General features: G+C 48.2%; 1 non-coding gene across 1 annotated transcript; it reads right to left on the bottom strand.

Annotated features, from left to right (window-relative positions):
* Nucleotides 1-5733: 5733 nt before the first annotated feature.
* Nucleotides 5734-5807, bottom strand: TRNAS-CGA (transfer RNA serine (anticodon CGA)). The gene has a single exon. It is a non-coding gene; the product is annotated as a tRNA-Ser (tRNA).
* Between the last annotated feature and the right edge of the window lie 9084 nt (nucleotides 5808-14891).

Genomic DNA, 14891 nt, shown 5'->3' with positions numbered 1-14891 from the left:
TGGGATATCTTTTGTTTTTGGAGGAGAGATTTTATCTCACTGTTAATTTCTACTTCGAAGTCTCCTGTGGGGTCGGTGGTGAGTTCGGTGTAAAATTGTTTATTTTCCACTATTCGGAAACCTTCTTTTAATTATTCGGTCTTGTCCATAACGACGATAGCGCCACCTTTGTCCGCAGGTTTGATGATGATGTCGGACCACCGACTTAAAGAGTTAAGGGCCTGGCGTTCTTCGGACGAGAAGTTGTTGTTTACCGCTCTTGGTTTTGATTTTGAATACGATGATAGGATATCCTTTTGAATGGCAGTGATGTACATATCCAAATGTCTATCCCTGTCTTCGTTTGAAGTCCATGACTTGTCGGATGTCCCTGGTATGTTGATTTCCCTTTTCGTTTCGCGGTTTTCAAAATACTCACGCAGATGTAAGTTCCTTGCGAAGTTATCTAGATCCTGGAATAAGTGAAATTCATTGAATTTTCCCGTCATGGGGCAGAAGGTTAGACTTTTAGAGAGTAACGCACATTCCGAGGAAGTGAGAGACAGGCTCGACACGTTCACCACGTTGGCAGCTCTAATGGGAGGCTGACCAGTAGTAGGCGCACAGTTTTGTTCAGGGGCTGACGTATTTCCAGTAGGAAACGGGCTTATCGAACGGGGCGCTGGTGCCACACCGTCCCGTCGGAGTTTCCTAAGCTTCTCCATGGCTGTTTCTCTGGTCTTTCATTCTTCGAATTCCTTTAGCTCCGTTATTTCTGTCGCCGTTAGATCCGGTTCGAGGCGGGTGCATTTTTCAATATGCTTCAATTCGATAGTTTTTCGTTGACTGTGCCGTATAATTAGGTCTACAAGGCGTAGTGAACTGTCGTGCAGAATACCTTTCCACTCAGCCTCCTCGACAGCTACAAGGGTGGTCATCGCTGGGGTTAGTTGCAACCGCAAGCCCTTGGGTACGTTTTCCTCTTCTGAATATCGTGTTAGTGTTGTTCCGTGAGCTTCATACCTGATCCGTTTTTCGATACATTTTCGCAGTTTCAGAAATGAGGGTGAGTGAGTTTTTGGGGAGCGGGTCATACCTGTGGCGAGTCAATCGCGGTGCTGTGTCGGGGCGTGGCGTGCCATCTCGGCGCAGGCCTGTCACGTCATGTAGCGGCGGCGGGGGGGGGGGGGGGGGTACTGGGAGTGATTCGACCAGGGGGCACCAGGGGGCGAGTAATAAACGTTGTTTCTGTCCTGTTGCCTGTCCAGCCGCCTCATGGAGTCTTAGCCACCGGGCGCTGACTGGAGCTCCATCTTGTCGCGGGGGCTGTGGCGCAGAGTACGCATCGGAGGTGATCGCACACGATGGCCACGCCCTCAAAGCTCAAATGATATCCATCAGCCCCGAGAGCCCTCCACGGTGGCAGCTTATGCAATGCATGGTTGAGGTACGTCACTCCACTGCCAAACTGTCGTTGGTGGCACAGTCAACGCACCTGGTCCACAAAGTTCTGCGTCTGGCCGTTGAACCACGTGACAAATCTTCTGTTCGCTCCACGGCGTCGACGGTTCAGGGCGCGCGGGAGGGGCAGTCTCATGCATAGTCTGATCGAGGGTCGCTCGCGGCTGACTCTGCCGATGACCGCCTTCATGCTGGACAGGGCGGCAGAGGCGCCCGCTGCAGCGATGTCGGCAGCTCCGATGTGAACTGTCACTCTGTCGATGGTGGCGGGCAAGTACTCCAATAGTGCGGGGAGGTGCGAAATTTTCGCTTAGTGGTAGATGATGAAGCCGGGGGTGCCTTCTCGCGCCGGATCGAGGTATTCATATACGTGCTTAAAGAGTTCGTCATTAATTACTGCAGTCTCAATAGGATTTTTTGGAAAGTGGATAGATAGCCGTTCAGTTGTGTGGATGCTGGCAGCCATTATAGGAGGAGTGGAAGCAGTCGGGGTTGTTTAACGGGACAGTGAAAAATTGCACAGTGAAAAGGTCACAACTGGTTCGATTATCTAGGTTTATTCACCAACGGTTTCAGACGGTGGACAGTCCTTCATCAGTGTTAAGTCGAATGAATGCACAGATGTGCGCATTTACGCTCCTAAATTCCGAGAGAGAGGAGGCACCTTCTCTCTCTCTCTCTCTCTCTATGCATCGCCGTCCACTAAGGGGAAAGGAGAATTGTTGTGAAACAAGTTAAAAAAAGCTAGTTAAAATACAGAGGTGACAGACATGCAGCAGAGCTGAGAGGGTTGGATTTTCGCCGAGGAGACTTTAGCAAGAAAGGTTTCCTTCTGCGGAAGCGAGAAGTTCGAGCACCAGGAGAAATTAAAAAAACACGGAAAACAAGAAAAGAACAAAACGGAAAACACCAATATATATTGAAACAAAACACAAAGGCGCAGTAGCATGACCCGCTCCCCAGCGGTGCAGATGCTAAGAACTCTTGTAATGTAATTTACTGTCAGATATATATATATATATATATATATATATATATATATATATATATATATATATATATATATATATATATATATATATATATATATATATATATATATATATATATATAGCAGACAAGTTAAAGGAAATGAGGGGCCCGTTTGACAAATATTATGAAGGGAGCCAACAGTCACCGAAACCAAGGTGCATAGGGGAACGTTAATTTTTTTTTAATGTGTTATGCTTATCAGTGGGATAATAATACTTAGATTAATAAATCGCTTAAAGAAAATTACTTATAAAGCAGCAGAAAAAACAACCATGCCGCCGGTGGGATCCGAACCCACGACCTCCGAATATCGCGTCCGGTGCTCTTACCAACTGAGCTACGGCGACGGCTGTCCAATCTGCTGCTCTCGTGGGTATTTATGTTTACTGGGTGTAAGCGAGCCTTGAGAGTGTTCACCAGCGCCACCCTCGACCATAGCGGCGGACGTAGCACGTCCTGTAATACCGCGAGCATGACGTAGACCGTCATCTAACGGCGAGGGCGGAAACTGTGCGAGAGCCCTCTTATGCTACCTATGGCATCAAGGCTGCCAGAACCGAGACCCTCGTTAAGCTATTAGCAGACAAGTTAAAGGAAATGAGGGGCCCGTTTGACAAATATTATGAAGGGAGCCAACAGTCACCGAAACCAAGGTGCATAGGGGAACGTTAATTTTTTTTTAATGTGTTATGCTTATCAGTGGGATAATAATACTTAGATTAATAAATCGCTTAAAGAAAATTACTTATAAAGCAGCAGAAAAAACAACCATGCCGCCGGTGGGATCCGAACCCACGACCTCCGAATATCGCGTCCGGTGCTCTTACCAACTGAGCTACGGCGACGGCTGTCCAATCTGCTGCTCTCGTGGGTATTTATGTTTACTGGGTGTAAGCGAGCCTTGAGAGTGTTCACCAGCGCCACCCTCGACCATAGCGGCGGACGTAGCACGTCCTGTAATACCGCGAGCATGACGTAGACCGTCATCTAACGGCGAGGGCGGAAACTGTGCGAGAGCCCTCTTATGCTACCTATGGCATCAAGGCTGCCAGAACCGAGACCCTCGTTAAGCTATTAGCAGACAAGTTAAAGGAAATGAGGGGCCCGTTTGACAAATATTATGAAGGGAGCCAACAGTCACCGAAACCAAGGTGCATAGGGGAACGTTAATTTTTTTTTAATGTGTTATGCTTATCAGTGGGATAATAATACTTAGATTAATAAATCGCTTAAAGAAAATTACTTATAAAGCAGCAGAAAAAACAACCATGCCGCCGGTGGGATCCGAACCCACGACCTCCGAATATCGCGTCCGGTGCTCTTACCAACTGAGCTACGGCGACGGCTGTCCAATCTGCTGCTCTCGTGGGTATTTATGTTTACGGGGTGTAAGCGAGCCTTGAGAGTGTTCACCAGCGCCACCCTCGACCATAGCGGCGGACGTAGCACGTCCTGTAATACCGCGAGCATGACGTAGACCGTCATCTAACGGCGAGGGCGGAAACTGTGCGAGAGCCCTCTTATGCTACCTATGGCATCAAGGCTGCCAGAACCGAGACCCTCGTTAAGCTATTAGCAGACAAGTTAAAGGAAATGAGGGGCCCGTTTGACAAATATTATGAAGGGAGCCAACAGTCACCGAAACCAAGGTGCATAGGGGACCTTTAATTTTTTTTTTAATGTGTTATGCTTATCAGTGGGATAATAATACTTAGATTAATAAATCGCTTAAAGAAAATTACTTATAAAGCAGCAGAAAAAACAACCATGCCGCCGGTGGGATCCGAACCCACGACCTCCGAATATCGCGTCCGGTGCTCTTACCAACTGAGCTACGGCGACGGCTGTCCAATCTGCTGCTCTCGTGGGTATTTATGTTTACTGGGTGTAAGCGAGCCTTGAGAGTGTTCACCAGCGCCACCCTCGACCATAGCGGCGGACGTAGCACGTCCTGTAATACCGCGAGCATGACGTAGACCGTCATCTAACGGCGAGGGCGGAAACTGTGCGAGAGCCCTCTTATGCTACCTATGGCATCAAGGCTGCCAGAACCGAGACCCTCGTTAAGCTATTAGCAGACAAGTTAAAGGAAATGAGGGGCCCGTTTGACAAATATTATGAAGGGAGCCAACAGTCACCGAAACCAAGGTGCATAGGGGAACGTTAATTTTTTTTTAATGTGTTATGCTTATCAGTGGGATAATAATACTTAGATTAATAAATCGCTTAAAGAAAATTACTTATAAAGCAGCAGAAAAAACAACCATGCCGCCGGTGGGATCCGAACCGACGACCTCCGAATATCGCGTCCGGTGCTCTTACCAACTGAGCTACGGCGACGGCTGTCCAATCTGCTGCTCTCGTGGGTATTTATGTTTACTGGGTGTAAGCGAGCCTTGAGAGTGTTCACCAGCGCCACCCTCGACCATAGCGGCGGACGTAGCACGTCCTGTAATACCGCGAGCATGACGTAGACCGTCATCTAACGGCGAGGGCGAAAACTGTGCGAGAGCCCTCTTATGCTACCTATGGCATCAAGGCTGCCAGAACCGAGACCCTCGTTAAGCTATTAGCAGACAAGTTAAAGGAAATGAGGGGCCCGTTTGACAAATATTATGAAGGGAGCCAACAGTCACCGAAACCAAGGTGCATAGGGGAACGTTAATTTTTTTTTAATGTGTTATGCTTATCAGTGGGATAATAATACTTAGATTAATAAATCGCTTAAAGAAAATTACTTATAAAGCAGCAGAAAAAACAACCATGCCGCCGGTGGGATCCGAACCCACGACCTCCGAATATCGCGTCCGGTGCTCTTACCAACTGAGCTACGGCGACGGCTGTCCAATTGCTGCTCTCGTGGGTATTTATGTTTACTGGGTGTAAGCGAGCCTTGAGAGTGTTCACCAGCGCCACCCTCGACCATAGCGGCGGACGTAGCACGTCCTGTAATACCGCGAGCATGACGTAGACCGTCATCTAACGGCGAGGGCGGAAACTGTGCGAGAGCCCTCTTATGCTACCTATGGCATCAAGGCTGCCAGAACCGAGACCCTCGTTAAGCTATTAGCAGACAAGTTAAAGGAAATGAGGGGCCCGTTTGACAAATATTATGAATGGAGCCAACAGTAACCGAAACCAAGGTGCATAGGGGAACGTTAATTTTTTTTTAATGTGTTATGCTTATCAGTGGGATAATAATACTTAGATTAATAAATCGCTTAAAGAAAATTACTTATAAAGCAGCAGAAAAAACAACCATGTCGCCGGTGGGATCCGAACCCACGACCTCCGAATATCGCGTCCGGTGCTCTTACCAACTGAGCTACGGCGACGGCTGTCCAATTTGCTGCTCTCGTGGGTATTTATGTTTACTGGGTGTAAGCGAGCCTTGAGAGTGTTCACCAGCGCCACCCTCGACCATAGCGGCGGACGTAGCACGTCCTGTAATACCGCGAGCATGACGTAGATGTTTTACTGCTGTGTGTCTGGGTGTTTCCATGCACAGTGCACGTGTGTTTAGTTAAGCTCACGGCGCCGCTGATTCGGCCTTGGCTCTGGCTGCCGAAGTGGTTCAAGATGACGGAAGCTCCGACCCGGCCTGCATTTTATTCTGTTTATTTGTTTACTCTTTGTGTACGGGGCACGCGAGTGCACGCGTCTTTAACTTTTGTGTGTAGGGCGATCCCGCCACCGTCTGCTCCTGTCCACCTTACACGCCGCCGCTCTGTTGCCTTGATGGGTAGCCATTATCCTCTCCCGCTCCGTGTTTTCCTTTTTTTTTTTGTCTCCCTCGTCCGGGGTCGGCTCCCCGCGGCTTCGGGGGGGGGGGGGGGGGGGGGGGGGCGGCGGGGTACAACACGTTTTTCTTTTTTATTTGTTCCCCCTTTTTTTTCTTTCTATCTGTATCTTTTCTAGTATTCTTTGCCACCGTTTGTTTCTTTTGTTCATGTGTCGTACATGTGTGCCAGTGCCAACTCCTTAAGAAGAGGAAGAAGACCCCTGTAACTTCAGTCTCGAGAAAGGACAGGCTCTGTCCGAAACGTCGACTCAAAATAAATCTATGGCTAAATGAAGCGTTTTCAACTTTGAATATATATATATATATATATATATATATATATATATATATATATATATATATATATATATATATATATATATATATATATATATATATATATTGTATTCTGTAGGGGTTCCAATGCGCCAGTTTACAAGTGTAAGTGGTAGTTTTACAACAAACGCGACTGTTCGTTTTAAAGGTTTATTGTGCCAACAGTTTCGGGAATGGTATTCCCTTCGTCAGGGCAGGCTTACAATGAAACAGTCTTGTCAATATAAGGACACAAAGCGGGCGAGGATGTATAAACTCCGCCCTCAAAGCAAACTTGAGAGTGAGGGCAAGGGGCCGTATAATGGACCGCGCAGCAGCTCTTACAGGGGCAGTGGCTAAATTAAACACAGAAAAAACGCAGAGCAAAACTGGGAGGTGGAAATAGTAATGGAGTAGAAAAGACAACGAATTTGAACAGCGATAGAAAAGGGAAAGGAGCGTTAAACACGGCTCTCGGCGCACCGGGAGGCCGCACTCCCCCCCCCCCCCCCCCTTCTCTACGACACCCCCGCAAGACGCCGCCGAGTCCGCGCCGCCGGCCCGTATCAGGTATCCTGAGACGCTTGCCGGGGACGCGCACGAGAGACACTTGTTGCGCGCCGCAGCAGCAACCTGCAGTGGTGTCGTATGCGTATCTTTGCTTCTTTTCTTCGGTAGGCCCTTCCGTCGGGCTTTTTCTACCAGACATCCTGGCGCCCTTCTTCCCATAAATAAACTAGGCCGTTTCAACCCGTGTCCGGCAGTGCGCTTCCCGTGAAAAAGTGGCAGCCGTGGAGGAAAAAGACAACAAATATTGAGCGAAGCCCGAGTGCGTAATGAGAAGGCAGAGAGGAATTTGGGGGAGAAAACGAAAAGGAAAAAGAGGAGAAAAATTAGTAGCACAAGAGAACTTTGAAAGAAGAAAATATTAACACACACAAAAATAAAAAATAATAAAAAAATATATATGAATAGAATGGGGCGCCAACCAAATGCCAAATGGTTAATGAGAATGAATAGGGCGCGGAAGACATAGCACAGAATTCAAGAAATGTATCGCACGGAAGTTAAAAAAAAAGAATAAAATAATAATAATACATGTGTGCGGAAACCGTGAAAGGTTTGCGGCCCGCGGGGCTGCCGCGTGGTCCCAGTGGCCTAGGTGATAGAGTTAGAATATAGGCGTTTATTCCAGATAGAACATGGAAGCTGCTGTAAGTTGAACAAAGGAGATTACTGACAAAATAAACAATATACAATAAAATAAACAGCTACATTCCCAGCCAGTTAGAGCGTGGTTGAAGTTGTCATGAACAACATCCGGCGTATTTTGATTTATAATGTTGTCCAGATCCTATGACGTGTGAAATTTTCTACGTTGCCTCCCTCAAGCAGGAGAGCCTCCCAGGAGTAACGTTCATGCCATGGGAGAACGTGCGAAACTTGTGAATGAGGTATGACTGCCTTTGTTCCCTGTAATAGGTGCTAGGGAACCCGGACTGGAGAAGGATGACGCGGATGTTTTCGAAACTGTGGAGTGGCAAACGCAGGTGCTTGGAAAGGGGTAAGCTGGGTAATGATGACACGTGAGCTTTGTGGTTATTAAAGCGGATGCGAAATGATGTCTTGGTCTGACCAATATACTCTTGTCCACACACCTCACAATGAAGTTTGTAAATCACATTGCTTGAGTCGCAGTCGAGGTCTTCGCTTATGTGAAACACAAAGCCGTCGAACTTGGATTTTGCCAGTTTGGTGTCTAAAATGTGCGGACAGACTTTGCACCGAGGTTTTCCGCATGGGTGGCACCCACCCTGGGTAGAGTTCTTCTTTGTTTTCGCATTGACAAGCAAGTCTCTCAGGTTCTTGTCCCGGCGGTACACCGCTCTTGGCGGTTCCTTGAATATTAGTGACAACTTATTACTCTGTCTGATTTATTAAAATGACGGCTTAGTATGTTACTTACTCTGGGAGCCGTTGAGAAGAATGTAAGGATTAAGTTTGTTTTGCTGTCGTCTTTGACCTTGTTTTCTGCCAGGATGGATGTGCGCTCTAGGTTGCGAGCGCGTTCAATCGCGCCATCGACTATTTCCCCGGGGTATTTCTGTCGTGACAGAGCGGCTTTGAGAGTCCTTGTATGTTGGTCAAATTCCTCTGTTGTAGAACATATTCTTCGGTATCTGTGCGCCTGAGAGTATGGAATGCTTGTTTTGCAGTGTTTCGGGTGGCTACTCTGGAAATGAAGATATTGCTGCCTATCTGTGGGCTTTTTGTATAGTGTAGTCGAAAGGCAGTTGCCGTCTACCGATATCTGAACGTCGAGCCTGAACGTCGAGCTGAGCCTCCTATCCAAAGGTTTAACTTTTTGTCCAGCATCTGGTAAGTTCAATGAGTTTCAACTCTTTCAGGATCTGGACAATTTCGCACGAAACCTCCGCCTTAGGGAGTATTTCCACGAGCACACCAGCGACAGACAACAAACGATACCCACTGTCTCAGATAAGTTGTGGACACCGAGCGAACAACGCGACAGACACCTTGATATGTATATATCTGCGGTGCAGAAGGATATCATCAAGGCGTACGGAAAACAACGTCCGGTCCGTAGTAATCTTTCGAACAAGGAACGACAGGCTTTGGAAACGTTGCGTAAAGACGAAAAAATAGTAATAAAACCGGCTGACAAGGGTGGAGCTATAGTAATCCTGGAAAAATCAGAATATTTAAATGAAGGCCACCGCCAGCTTAACGATGCTCAGTTCTACAGGAAACTTCCTAATGACCCCACAAGTCAACTAGTGATAGTAATAGAGGACACTCTTGCTGGACTCGCTGAGAACGGTAAAATAAGTGCGGCAATGTTAAAATCAATGTTGCCGAGCAATCCAGCTCCCGGCCGGTTTTATCTCCTCCCTAAAATACATAAGGCCAACCATCCTGGCCGTCCAATCGTGTCCAGCAATGGGGCTGGGACGGAGAACATATCTAATTTTATCAACTTTCTCATCAAGGACATCCCTCCCAGTTTTCCTTCTTACATCAAGGACACAAGTCATTTCCTTCGGGAGATTTCCAGCTTGACCATCCCCATAGGAGGCCTTCTAGCGACTATGGATGTTTGCTCCCTGTATACAAACATTCCGCACGCCGACGGCATAGCGGCAACACTGGCAGCCTTCGAAAGCTCAAAATCTTCGGTAGATTTGGACAATGGAACTCTTTCCGTCCTTCTTGAACTGGTCCTGAATTCGAACAATTTTTTTCATGGTGAGCACTACCTCCAGATGAGCGGTACTGCGATGGGCACAAAAATGGCACCTAACTACGCCGGAATATTTATGGCGTCACTAGAAATTCCGTTCCTTGAGAAACATCCAAAAAAACCAGTTTTCTACAAGCGTTTCCTGGACGACATATTTCTTGTATGGTAACATGATGAGGCAAGCCTGTTGGAATTCATAGCTCAGTTTAATGCCCTGCACCCCTCAATCAGGTTCACCCACAGTATCTCCGACTCTAGCATTAATTTTCTCGACGTTCAGATATCGGTAGACGGCAACTGCTTTTCGACTACACTACACAAAAAGCCCACAGATAGGCAGCAATATCTTCATTTCCAGAGTAGCCACCCGAAACACTGCAAAACAAGCATTCCATACTCTCAGGCGCACAGATACCGAAGAATATGTTCTACAACAGAGGAATTTGACCAACATACAAGGACTCTCAAAGCCGCTCTGTCACGACAGAAATACCCCGGGGAAATAGTCGATGACGCGATTGAACGCGCTCGCAACCTAGAGCGCACATCCATCCTGGCAGAAAACAAGGTCAAAGACGACAGCAAAACAAACTTAATCCTTACATTCTCCTCAACGGCTCCCAGAGTAAGTAACATACTAAGCCGTCATTTTAATATAATCAGACAAAGTAATAAGTTGTCACTAATATTCAAGGAACCGCCCAGAGTGGTGTACCGCCGGGACAAGAACCCGAGAGACTTGCTTGTCAATGCGAAAACAAAGAAGAACTCTACCCAGGGTGGGTGCCACCCATGCGGAAAACCTCGGTGCAAAGTCTGTCCGCACATTTTAGACACCAAACTGGCAAAATCCAAGTTCGACGGCTTTGTGTTTCACATAAGCGAAGACCTCGACTGCGACTCAAGCAATGTGATTTACAAACTTCATTGTGAGGTGTGTGCACAAGAGTATATTGGTCAGACCAAGACATCATTTCGCATCCGCTTTAATAACCACAAAGCTCACGTGTCATCATTACCCAGCTTACCCCTTTCCAAGCACCTGCGTTTGCCACTCCACAGTTTCGAAAACATCCGCGTCATCCTTCTCCAGTCCGGGTTCCCTAGCACCAATTACAGGGAACAAAGGGAGTCATACCTCATTCACAAGTTTCGCACGTTCTCCCATGGCATGAACGCTACTCCTGGGAGGCTCTCCTGCTTGAGGGAGGCAACGTAGAAAATTTCACCCGTCATAGGATCTGGACAACATTATAAATCAAAATACGCCGGATGTTGTTCATGACAACTTCAACCACGCTCTAAATGGCTGGGAATGTAGCTGTTTATTTTATTGTATATTGTTTATTTTGTCAGTAATCTCCTTTGTTCAACTTACAGCCAGCTTCCATGTTCTATCTGGAATAAACACCTATATTCTAACTCTATCACCTAGCCCACTGGGACCACGCGGCAGCCCCGCGGGCCGCAAACCTTTCACGGTTTCCGCACACATGTATTATTATTATTTTATTCTTTTTTTTTAACTTCCGTGCGATACATTTCCTGAATTCTGTGCTATGTCCTCCGCACCCTATGCATTCTCATTAACCATTTGGCATTTGGTTGGCGCCCCATTCTATTCATATATATTTTTTTATTATTTTTTATTTTTTGTGTGTGTTAATATTTTCTTCTTTCAAAGTTCTCTTGTGCTACTAATTTTTCTCCTCTTTTTCCTTTTCGTTTTCTCTCCCAAATTCCTCTCTACCTTCTCATTACGCACTCGGGCTTCGCTCAATATTTGTTGTCTTTTTCCTCCACGGCTGCCCCTTTTTCACGGGAAGCGCACTGCAGGACACGGGTTGAAACGGCCTAGTTTATTTATGGGAAGAAGGGCGCCAGGATGTCTGGTAGAAAAAGCCCGACGGAAGGGCCTACCGAAGAAAAGAAGCAAATATACGCATACGACACCACTGCAGGTTGCTGCTGCGGCGCGCAACAAGTGTCTCTCGTGCGCGTCCCCGGCAAGCGTCTCAGGATACCTGATACGGGCCGGCGGCGCGGACTCGGCAGCGTCTTGCGGGGGTGTCGTAGAGAAGGGGCGGGGAGTGCGGCCTCCCGGTGCGCCGAGAGCCGTGTTTAACGCTCCTTTCCCTTTTCTATCGCTGTTCAAATTCGTTGTCTTTTCTACTCCTTTACTATTTCCACCTCCCCGTTTTGCTCTGCGTTTTTTCTGTGTTTAATTTAGCCACTGCCCCTGTGAGAGCTGCTGCGCGGTCCATTATACGGCCCCTGGCCCTCATTCTCAAGTTTGCTTTGAGGGCGGAGTTTATACATCCTCGCCCGCTTTGTGTCCTTATATTGACAAGACTGTTTCATTGTAAGCCTGCCCTGACGAAGGGAATACCATTCCCGAAACTGTTGGCACAATAAACCTTTAAAACGAACAGTCGCGTTTGTCGTAATACTGCACTATATATATATATATATATATATATATATATATATATATATATATATATATATATATATATATATATATATATATATATATATATATATATATATGTATATATATATATATATATATATATATTGTGACCACTTTATGCGCTTTCGTCGTCGCCGCCTCTCTGGCTGCAACTTCATCCTCTTTTCATGCACTGTACATTCCCATCGTCATCGCTTGGTGCTGTTCGCTGGGAGCACATCTTTGCCAGCGGGCTGGAATAAATGTCTCCCTTTAAGTCTTCCCTTACATGTGGTGGAAGTGCTCCTTGGATCCCCCGTATCCTCTTTTCCCGCTTCTCGCTGGAGCTGCGTTCCAGTCATCGCTTGTGTACTCTCGCCGTCATGCCTCAAGAGGAGAACGCCGTCGGCCCGGGTTCCTCCCACTCGCCCTCTGCTGCCCCCGAAACTTGGACCATGAGCAGCCGTAAACGCGACCTCTGGACGTTTGCCGGCCTCCGCGGCGACGACGTGGATGACTGGCTTGAACACTACGACCGCGTGAGTTCGTTCAACCGCTGGAACGATTCCCTTAAACTCCTGAATGTGTCCTTTTATTTAACTGACGTCGAGCGGACATGGTTCTTAAATCATGAGACGGATATTCCCGACTGGACAAGTTTCAAGCAGCAGTTGCGACAAATTTTTGGCTCTCCGGCTGTTCGATCTGAAGTCGCTAAGAAGAAGCTTGCTGACCGCATCCAGTGCCCTGCCGAGTCGTACACTTCCTATATTGAGGATGTACTTGCTCTCTGCCGCCGCGTCAATGACACCATGACCGAGGCTGACCGTGTTCGCCACGTCCTGAAGGGCATCGGCTCTCTGGTGTTCAATGGTCTTGCCGTCCAAAACCCTACTACCGTCGATGCTATCATCGCGACCTGTCAACGCCTCGATTAGCTGCAATCTATCCGTTTACAACCTGACCCGGCTGTTTCCTTTTTGTCGGCCGACTCCGACCTTCGTGCCCTCATTCGTGCGCTCATTCGTGACGAGCTTCTCACTCACGGTTCTCCGTGCCTCACCGAACCTGCACCTTCTGCTCCGTCCTCTACTGGTGCTGGCCTTCGCAGCATCATCAAAGAAGAGTTGGCCTCAGTAGCCTGCTCTCTGGCACCAGACACCCCTGCTATTCGCCCTCCACCCACGTACGCTCAGGTCGCTGCCATGCCAAATATCTTTGATCCGCCTCCAACGCCAGCGCCGCCCCGCGACCATGTCACCGCTTTAGCAAATCAAGCCTCAAATCCTGCGTTCTCCTCGCCCTGGTGCCCCAGCCGCCCGATTTGTTATTATTGCGGCTTCCGGGGCCATATTGCCCGCTTCTGCCGCCGGCGCCTTCAAGACGAACGTCGCGGGTATGCGGCCTTTGAAAGCGGCTACTCTACTCGTGCACCCTCTCCTCAACGCCATGCCTTCCCTGACTCTTTGGGACGTTCTTCACCTCCCCCACCTCTGCTTGCCCTCGTGGTTATCGGCCCACCAGAGCTCGATCCCCTTCGCCGTTCCGCCGCTCTTCTCCGCTTTGGCCGGCTTCTGCGGCGCCTGACCTGCGCTCGGAATACCCGGTGCTGCAGTTTTTGGAGGGAAGGCTGCATGCTTCGGACACCGACATATACCTCCGGAGCGCCCGTCTAATATGGTTTCAGTGTGGGTTGAAGGTTTACAGATAGAGGCAATGATTGACACGGGTGCTTCAGTTTCTGTTATTCACGCAGACTTGTGTTCTCGCTTAAGGAAGGTGAAAACGCCGTACGATGGGCCTTCCCTGCGTGGCGCTAACGACGTCTTAATTCGCCCATCCGCTAAGTGCACTGTTCGGGTTTATATTGACGGTGTCCGTCACCGCGTACAATTTGCTGTGCTTTCTCCGTGCGCTTACCTTATGATTTTTGGTTAGGATTTCTTGTCTTCTGTCAGTGCTTTTATTTTATGCCGTGACCGCATCGTGCACATGACCGAGAGCGACCCATCATCCGAAGTCCTCGAGCCCTGTCATCGCCTCATTGCCGCTGTTGATACGGTTTTGCCCGCTGGGGTCAAGATCTTGTACGACTTACTTCTGATACCATCGTCCATGGGGATGTTTTCATCGCGCCTTCTGCTCGACATCTGATCAGGGGCCTTACCTTGCCGCCTAGCCTGATTCGGTTTGAAAATGGGTCAGCCGTCGTCGCTGCCTTGAACACTTCTCGTGAACCTCTAGTATTGCCCAAAGGCACTTCTTTTTCCTGCACATTGGACATGCACCCGGTTTCCCTCGTCGTGCTTACCGCACCCTCCTCCTCGTCGCCTCCCTCCGCGGATGCTTCTCTTTCCGTCCTTTCTGGCACCATCAATCCAGATCTCCCAGCGTCGCAACGGCAAAAGTTACTAGACCTGCTTCTCAAGCACCAGGGATCTCTTGATGTGGCTTCCTCTACCCTGGGCAAGACTTCTGTGGCTGAGCACCGAATCGTGACCGAGGGTACCTCGGTTGTTCGCCGCCTACCGTACCGCGTTTCCTTATCTGAACACAAAGTCATCGAGGGCAATGTGAGTGATATGCTCCGCCGAGACATTATTCGCGCT

Source organism: Amblyomma americanum, chromosome 5 (genome assembly GCF_052857255.1).
Source record: "Amblyomma americanum isolate KBUSLIRL-KWMA chromosome 5, ASM5285725v1, whole genome shotgun sequence".
Classification (NCBI taxonomy): Eukaryota; Metazoa; Arthropoda; class Arachnida; order Ixodida; family Ixodidae; genus Amblyomma; species Amblyomma americanum.
Note: the sequence above shows the minus strand (reverse complement) of the source record. Positions and strands in the feature narration are given on the sequence as shown.